The 9335-nt window shown below is 46.4% G+C and overlaps 1 protein-coding gene across 3 annotated transcripts in view; it reads right to left on the reverse strand.

Annotated features, from left to right (window-relative positions):
* The window catches only part of RD3 (retinal degeneration 3, GUCY2D regulator), a 22823-nt gene extending 13790 nt beyond the window's left edge, over positions 1-9033 (reverse strand). For 2 of the 3 annotated variants that reach the window (XM_037405639.1, XM_037405636.1), the window contains exon 1: positions 8883-9033. The gene's annotated coding sequence lies outside the window, so the exon portion shown is untranslated. Of the gene's footprint in view, positions 1-8267; positions 8492-8882 lie in introns of those variants that run through there. The other variant, XM_037405638.1, reaches the window with a different exon arrangement.
* Positions 9034-9335: the final 302 nt, after the last annotated feature.

The raw sequence follows: 9335 nt of genomic DNA on the forward strand, positions 1-9335 counted from the left end.
TTCACCTGTACTTTCATAGGTACTGGCAGGAGTAACAGCTGCATTTACTAGAAGGCCAGGCAGAGCTTTAACTATTTAGCAAATGTGTTGCTGCATGCAGGAAAGGCTATGCTACCTTCTACAAGCTGAAGTCCAACTATTAGCTATGCTGGAAGACCACACCTTAGTAGCTACCACTAGCACCAAGGGAACTGGGGCTGGGCTGAGAGGGAAGTGGCGGCGCGCCAAGGTTTAAATGTATTACTTCTCAGTGAAAGGTTTCTGCTGCTGGGGAGTTATCCAGCACTTAGAAAGCAGAATAAACTGCACCAATCAGCTCTGCAAAAGACTGAATGAGCTCCCCACCCAGCCAATACCTTCACATAGTCACTTCAAGAGACAATGCATGGAACAGTTATTGCCTATTGTATTTAAATACAATGGCATTCAAAGCAGGCACTAGGGACCTGAACAGGAGCAAAACAGCATCTGTTTCTTCACACAGCACACTTACGTGCCTTGTTGCTCCCTTCAGTTACCCCCCAGGGAGAAGAGGTGCCACAAATAATGGTTGCAGCTGGGATTACCAAAAGGCTACTCCTGGCAACGACCCAACCAGGACACGGCATCAAAAGTTAACATAAGGGCAATGGAATAAAGTGCCTGATTCCGCAGGACCTGAGCAGATCTTCACTATTGAGACACAGACATGCAGAGAGACATAAAAGGGAGAAAAATATGCTTTTGATTTAAGCTGCCATATTGGGGCCTAGAGCCTTAAGTGACCATGCAAATCACCAGAAGCTCATAACTACCCCGTACTCCCACTAGAGCTGGGAGCCATGAGCTCCCAGACTCCCTAGAAGAGCAATGGTCAATTGGATTGTGCCTTCGGTGCCTGGAAAACCATCACCATCTGCACCAGACGAGAAAGATACTCCAGTTGCTTTCATGCCTTTATCTGTTGCTGTAATGTAGCCTTGTTCTCTTTCAGAAATGTTTATATTATGTAAATATATCACACCATTAAAGGAGAATGCACCAAAAACCTGGCTAGTCTTCAGTGTCCCAAGTTTGAAATTATTTCAGGGTCTAATGCTTAGGCTTTTCTAGAATCAGGAAGTTTGCCAAACTGCATCAAAGGACAGTTTCCTATATTCTACCTCTCCCAGCAAGCAACACCAGTTTCTTCAGAAGGAAGACACAAAAGGGCTGAAAACTTCCACAGGACACACAGATCTAGCTACCTAGGTGTGGAAGGCCACAGGTACTCTTCTGAGACTGTATAAACACTAACACCTCTGCTACTTTACAGTGCTTACACACAAGAGAGAGCTGTAGTGACTATTTTCGCCCTGGAGTATCAGCTATGATCATCCTTATGATAGCAGCCATAGTCAGCAGCCGCTGGAAGTAATCCTGCTCCTGTCTCATTTCTGTGCTCTGGAGGAGGAGGAGCAGCAGGTCCCTTCATTTGCTTTCATCGCCAGGGTGACTCCAGCTAACAGCGCAAACCACCACACAGCACTCTGGCTGCCTGCCGCTGGCCGACTTGCACAAGACACATGAATGAACTCAGGTTGGAATTGATGTGCCGACAACCTCAACTCCGTAATTCCACCATCCTAACATGTACCTGGATCTTGCTACATGGTGGCCTCTACTCACCATTACACATTATTAAAAATTAAGATCCTTAAGACTTAAAGACCTTTTCCTTGGTCTTCTCACCCCTTATGTATCGCATAGGTAAGCCCTGCTAGCAGAATTGAGCAGCATGACAGACCACAAGCTGTTGTAAATTATTTTAAAGTCTCCTGTTTCTTTGCAGCTTATGTGATGACAGCAATTTTTCATAAATTTTACAGGTACCTGACCAATTAAGTTAGTATTATTTCCATTTGCACCATCGTCTGATGAAGGTGAGCATGTCCTTCTGTATTTTACCAGCAAAGGGTCAGCTTACTTTGCGCTTATTCTAGCTATGACCTGGTCTCACGTTGGTTTAACTGTGCTGACTTTAGTGGCATTAGGTGTAAATCAGTATAAAGCAGCATAACTGTGAACCTGAGAAATGTCCTTCCAGCTATCCCTAGCTCACCAGCTGCTTCATTAGAAGAGGAGCAAGAGGGGAATTTAGTGGTCAGAACTGGGAAAGAGAGCAAGGAGACCTGAGCTCTAATTTGACCTGCCCTGGCTTTCACATAGTCCTGGGCTGTTCTTACTGCCTTAATGTTTTTATCATGCACGTCTCCCTCAAAGCAAGTAGTTCTGCATGAGGAGAACCGTTTTACCTAGCACTAGTATTGCAGAGGATGGTGAGTTAGAGAACTAATTTTGGATACCTTGTCTGAGCAAAGCCTGCTGATCCTGAGCTTTGCACTGTGCCAGAGCTTTTGTAAAGCACTGATAACAGGCAGACTTGCATTTGATACAGGAACATGAATGCCACCAACTCTGAACGGGACTTCCACTTGTCTCCCACACATTACTTGAAAAATCTGCTTCCAAATGAGAAGAATATAAAGTAAGGAAAGCACCTCACCTGCAGCTGAAATGGCCTGTTCTCAAATGAAGGAAAATCCCAGGCAGCTTGTGCTCACTGTTCCTAAGGGAGTCTTGTTTGTACGAGATTGTTTCCTTTCCCATCCCTCATCCATCATCTCCTTCTTTTGAGAGCTGGAAACTGGCCATCTCTATTTAGCAGGCTCGACAAGCCACCACTCTTCCCACTACTGGTCTTTGCAGCCTGCAGAAGATACTGTGGGCTCCATTAATTGTAGCTGCTGTTTTTAATTTAAAGTTCACATGCAGGCTAATCATTAAATGACTCAAAATGACTCTCCTATTTGGAAAGACTCAAAGGACTGTCGGCAGGATGTGGGCAACTAAAGGAAGGCAAAAGTTTCAGCCCGAGATTCTTATTGGGGAAAAGGACAAATTTATACCTTGCAAGCATTCATGTTAAAATTATTAAAAGAAAGAGACATTGCCCCATCTGAATACAGATCTTTGTGTTGTACAGTCAGTCCATTTTCTGATTCCCTGTAAGAGGCTATCCTGGGAGCTGACGAACAACTCTGGTGTTATCCAAGCAAAACTTCAGAGAGGTTTACATAAGTTCTACTCCAGAAACAGATCTGGGTTTCAAGCCTTTTGCTTCATCAACCCTAGGTCTTTGTCTAGAAGACAAACCTTCCCCTCACACTATTGACTGCAAGTCTGACTAACCACCTCACAGAGTTTTAAGCGTACATTTACCTTAGCCGTGTTAAAAGTCTGGAATGTCTCACTTTTTCTCTCTCACACAGCCTCTGAGGGGTTTCTTCAATTTTTAGTGATTACTAGTAAGCTCCCCCGAGAATTTTTCATGTAAAGGTTTCTTGTTTGCTTTAGTTCTAAAGAAGCTTTTTACCTCTTTCCAAATCTCATTTTTGTTCTCTATATTGTCAGCAATTCCTGCATTTTAATCCTCACCTACTTTACAGCTTTCTCTGTTCTCTGCTCATGACATGTTCTGTACAATTTCACCTCATCTTCCATCTTTTTACCTTCTCCCACATTTCCCCATGTGACTTCCTCCTCTTGGTCCAGTGAATGCACCAAAGAATAATCAGAAATACCAACATTCACATGCCTTATTTGTTTTTTTCATCTTACTAAACTAGGATTTCAGCCTTTCCTAACTTTTTTACTAACGAAGGGGGTATGCTTCCGTAGCTGGCTCTCTGGCTGTTCTTTGGCCAACTGGAGACTGTTCATATAACCTGACAGACATCAGTCTCCTTCAGTCACTTGCAGGCTAGATCACCACTTGCTAAGACTTGTTACAGCAGCGCTGCTTTCTGGCGAGTCAATCAGCCAGACCCATTTGCCTTGTAAAATATGAACTTCTGTGAAAAAAAAAATACCCTTCCATTGATCCTTTTTCTGGTTCCTAGCTTCCAACACCCTCCAGGACAGGAAAGGAGTAGGCACAGGGTAGGAAATATGCATTTGAGGGGGGAAGAGAGAATACAGCTGGACTCTCTCTAAAGGTATGTCCTCAGTTTATAAGTCTCCTGTGATTTGCCTTTGTCTTCACAGTGTGTTAGTCCAGCAGTACTACTGACAATCCTTGGTGACTCTCAGCAGTCCTAGGGATATGGTAGTTGTGTCAGAGATGAAGGAGAGAGGTCTTAAGGGGCTGGACAACTAGAAGCCTAATCCAAAGTCCTGTGATGTCAATGGAAATGCTGTCACTCAGCTGGCTATAGATAAGAGTCCCAGGAAACCCAATCATCCAGGCAAAGCATACTGACAAACTGGGCTGAGGAGCTGGTAAGTGTCTTCCCTCCCTTTTTTTGAGTGGTAGTTCCTTAGTGCCACAGTCAGAGAGCAGAGACACAGAATTTGTTCATGCAAGATATGCACTCAACCTTTTTCCACACATGCCAGATCAGAGGGTAGCAAACAAGGAAGATTATTTCTAAAAGTGGGACAAGCTCCATCCCCAAACTGTGCTCATAATTGTACTTTAAGACATGCAGTCATGGGGAAAACAGATGATGTGAAACTGCAGAGCATGTTAAACTTTTTTTCTAATTATTTTCTTCATTAGTAAAGTTTGGATGACATTATCCAGAAAGGTCCAGTTTCCTTCAGATAGCAAAGGGTATCCAGTATCTCCCTGGACTGCAACTCACATGTAGATTAAAGCTGGTTTGGCTACACCCGTCTCTGAATTCTGTATGCGCTAACCGATGCGACGTTTAACCAGCTTCTCAGGCAGAATTTGTGGTCATGGCTATGCTGCTAGCTATACCTATGTGAAGTACATTAAGTAGCGACAGCATCGTAGATGAACCCCAAATTCTATTTCTTCTGTGATAGAGATATTGTAATTTTGTTCCAAGCAAAGAATCTTAGCAAGTTTTAATTAAGACACTGCTGCCAACACCTTCTCAATTTTATTTATATAGCCCATCATAGCTTTGTAAAAGAATCCCTGTTCTCTACTGCTTTTTTTGCAGTTAGTTACCATTATCCTCTCCATACAGAGTCTTTTACCTTACAAGGGCCCAAAGAACCCTGCTTCCTATCTGTCTGGAATCTCCCTTCTTGTTTAGTGACATGGAAGGCTACGGTGTTTACAGCTGCTTGCTACGTGATCGTAATCTCAGTGGAAATTATTATAACCTGAGCCTGAGAACCTGTATCTATCTCCCTAAGTTGCTATGAGGCAATTAATGCTGAAAAAGCAGTAGATAGAGCTTTTCAATCAAGAAACTTGAAGGCAATGCAAATATCATGGCATTAAATACAGCAGCATTTCTCAGAGACACAACTCCTGGGGACACTCAAGGGTCTGCTTATAGACCGCAGCAGAGAACCTGTGTTTTGCTTTATGAGCGTACCAATTCTCTTGTTGTGATGGACACAAGCTAGCTATCACTGGACAAAAAAAAATTCACAGTAGTTAAAATACACCCAGCGACATGACCCTGTTACCAGTAGCAAGGCATTTTGAGTAACAGGAGTACAGGGGATCAAGCCAACACTTCAAATGAAACATTATTTATTGCCAAGTCTTCATGGCTGCAGGTGTTCAAGGACAGCAAAAAGAGCCTCACAGTAGTGTCTGAAAGTGAGCTAAACGTGACAGGACACTGTGGCACCCAGCAGGTCCTTGCATGCCAGCTAATGCCTGTCTGCCCCTAGCAGGGCAGTGCTCATAGTCTCCCACCAGCCTGCCGCAGGCTGACGGCTCCCGCTGCTGCCCAGGTCTGCTTCCGAATGACAAGTGCTCTCAAAAATCTGTGAGAACCATGCTGCTGTTTGGCATACAGTCCAATTTCTGCGTTATTTTTTCTACAGCAGACTCAGCATTATAGAAATGGGCTGCCTCTTTGTCTGGTATAATTGCCACAGAGAGTTACAAGTCACTTAAGCCATTTATGAATGCACACGACTGTAAAAATCACCACTAGGTAGCATAACAGAAGGACAGACAGTCAAAGCATATCACAAGGTGCTGCAAGATAAGAGAAACAAAAGTGGTACCATTTCTACCAAAGGAAAGCATGAGTGGCCTTCTGAAAATACCCACTGTATACCACAACCTTCGTCTGTTGTGTTGTCACATTTTCTACAGCTAGTAGCCCTCAAAAGATTTGTTGTAATGAAACTCTTTAAACTGAGAATACACAAAAAATACTGCTCTCACCTCCCCAGCATTTGTGTAGTTTGTAATACATTCTTAGAGCTTCAACCTTTTAGAAAACACATCCATCTGATGCATTTTACATCTGCCTTTTGATTGCAAAAGGTGTAAAGAAACAAAATTCAATGTGAACTGGGCTCAAGCTCAGCTATGAATAAGAAAAGTACTTTTCAACCACTAGCCAAAACACAAAGAGAAAAGGTAGCTGCTCTAACTGGTACAGCTTCATGGTCTACAGTAGAGCTGCACTAATATAAAAGGTATTTGCTTCGCTGAAATAAATAAAAGTGCTGTGTTGATTAACTCCAGATTAAAAATCCAGCCTACAGATCTTAAAGAAAACGTGAAGGAAGGGCCCAATAGCCTAGAGTTCTACTAATGGCTAGGGCTTTCTACAAAAGATAATTTTTGTGTTATCTGCAGAAGCAAAAGGCTGGGTGTGACTCAAATCTGCTTATGAAGCAGAGTAGCATTTTACAGTTTGTCTACTTATCAGAGCAAATGAGTTCCATCTGCTGAGAAACAGGACTATTTTCATGCCAAATTCCCACTCATGCTTTAAACAATATTTTCTAATAGCAACCATAAAAACACCCTATCATATACAACTTACACTGGACTGCTACCTAAACCTAACGAAGCCAGGAAGTTAAACCACACTGATTTGCTGTCTTTGCCTAAGTTGTTATTAAAACTCCTATATTTTGCTCAGATCTTGCTGTGGTGGATCAAACACACCTTCAATTCTATATACGACTTTGATCTCTGCAGACTACAAAGCCAGGTTTCCAGGCAGGACAGAGGGACCTAAAGCATTCTCCACTATTCACTCAGCCATGTAAATAAGAGTTCAGAAGGTAACACAGACACGTAGCTTTCCTGTTACTAATACTACTCAAACCACAAAAAAAGTATTGTTGTAATAAAGCAGCAACAGCATCTGATGGAAGGCTCCAGCACAAAAGGCTTTCAAAATTAAAACTCGGGAGAGATCCCCAGCTCATCCTTCTCTGTTCTGTCATTTTAACTACACAATGTTACTAGAGGAGCAGTAACAACACAAACTGGAGTTTCTAATATCACTGAAGATACTTATATCTATAGAATTATACGAAGTAAGAGCTTGAAACTCAGACCCAAAAGCACATTTCACCTGTTGTCAGGCTCACTGAAGTTTGGGGGGTTTTACTTATATACTTTGGCTTAGACCAGACTAAGTGCTGTAAAAACGGGTGGGTGAGATGTGCATTCTCCATCCAGACTGAGGACTGATTCTTCTGTGAAAGCAGGAGTAACTCATTGCATCATAAGGTGAGAATGCATTTTAACAGACACCTATACAACTCTGTTCAGTACTGAACCTTGGTTACAGTATCTATCAGAAAGAATCAGAATGGAGAACCCCAAGTCTCACTCTGTCTCAGTTCACTGCAGAACTGTTAGCCTATGTGGGAGTTTTCCCTGTACTGCAGAATACGAGCAGCGGTGCTGAAATTCAGTCCTTGTGACAGGAGTTACTTAAAAATACACATTGTCTTAAAACTAGCACCCAGCAAAAGAACACTAAGTTTACAGTTCAAAAACTTAAGCCTCTCTTTGTAGAGATCACATACAGCATAGGGAACAACCAGCCAAGCTCTGGGAAAGCTCGTGCTTTTCTTCCTGTAATAGCTGTACGACCCACCTACGGCCCATCCACAGAGAGCAGCCATATAAGCAGTGAAGAGCGGTGTCTTGAGAGAGATTTTAATTAATGCGTTAGCATTAAGAGATGTACAGCACAGTCTATTCTCACACTGCCGTAACTCCAAAGCCATCTGACCGACCTTAGTGGTACCACTCTGGGGTTACTAAACATTGGACGTCCACACCGAAGACACTTAGTAGGGCAGGTGTCTAATTGGAGAGATCTTAAACGAGAGTGGCATACGCATAAAGCGGCATAAACCTGGCTTTCCTGCTCGGCTGCCTGTTCCTTACAGAAGCGGTCACCCAGCGCTTCTCCGTGTGGGCGGCCGTGCCCGAGCTCAGCCCGGGAGCGCTGCCGGGGCACCCGGCCCTCCCCTGCCCACCCGTCCCGCCTCACCTCTGGTGGCCGCGGACCCAGGGCGAGCGAAGAGGGGACCAGGACGAGGACGTGGCTTGAAGTCAAGCCTTCCCGACCGGCGCTGCGAGCTCCAGCGCGCATCGGGGCAGGGATTAGCCCCGGTGACGAGGAGTACCAGCTGGGCTTACCGCGGTGCTCTGGAGCCCGCAGGGCTCGCCCCGGCACCTCTGCAAGGCAGCTGCCCGCCAAACGCCTGGCACCGCTCCACTTCGGCACCTGTTTGAAAATCCCTCCAAAACCCGAGAACTTTTGTGGGGTTTTGTCATCTGCGGCTGAGCCGGCACTTTGAAGAAATCAACGTAATTCACAGAATTCGGACTTTCTAAAGTGGTTACGGCAGGGCCGCTGTTTCACCCCCGGCCCCTCGCCTCACGGCCCGCCCGCCGCTCCCTCGCAGGAGCCCCTCGGGCCGGGCAGCGGTAACCGGCCGCACCGGCGGCAAAGGCGCAAACCGGGAAACCCCCGCCCCGCGCTCTTGGCGGCAAAGGGCCGGGGAACGCGGCGGTCCCCGCCGCTCGGCACCGCCGCCGTCCCGCCGGACGCCCCACGGCCGCAGCACCCCGCCCGCCGCCGGCAGCGTCACCTCCTCCTTACCGCGGTCACCCGCTCCCGTCCCGCCGCCGACGCTGAGGCGAGCGGCCGCGCCGCGCCGGGGCAGCACCGCCCCAACACCGCCCCTTCGCCCAAGTTGAGCGGAGCCGCCGCTGGCCGCCCGCTGCCGCCGGCTTCTGGCGGGCGGGGGCGCACCCGCCGCTCCCCCGCCCGCCGCTCCCCCGCCCGCCGGCAGCCGCCGTTGCCATAGCGACTACGCTAAACGGGCTCGGCCCAGAGGCGGTGCGCTCCGCCGGGGTGTCCGCCCGGCCCCGGCCCCGGCCCCCCCCCCGCAGGGACTTACCTCTCTAGATGAAATTTGCACTGATACATAACGGACCTATTGAATTTGTTTCTCGCCAGGGCCTTGAGTTACAGCTACAGCTGTCCAGGGGGGTCAGTCACAGAAGCCACGCAGGTTTCACTGGGTTTGGAGAGATGAAGGAGGACGAGGGG

This window comes from Falco rusticolus, chromosome 12 (genome assembly GCF_015220075.1).
Source record: "Falco rusticolus isolate bFalRus1 chromosome 12, bFalRus1.pri, whole genome shotgun sequence".
NCBI classification, from domain to species: Eukaryota; Metazoa; Chordata; class Aves; order Falconiformes; family Falconidae; genus Falco; species Falco rusticolus.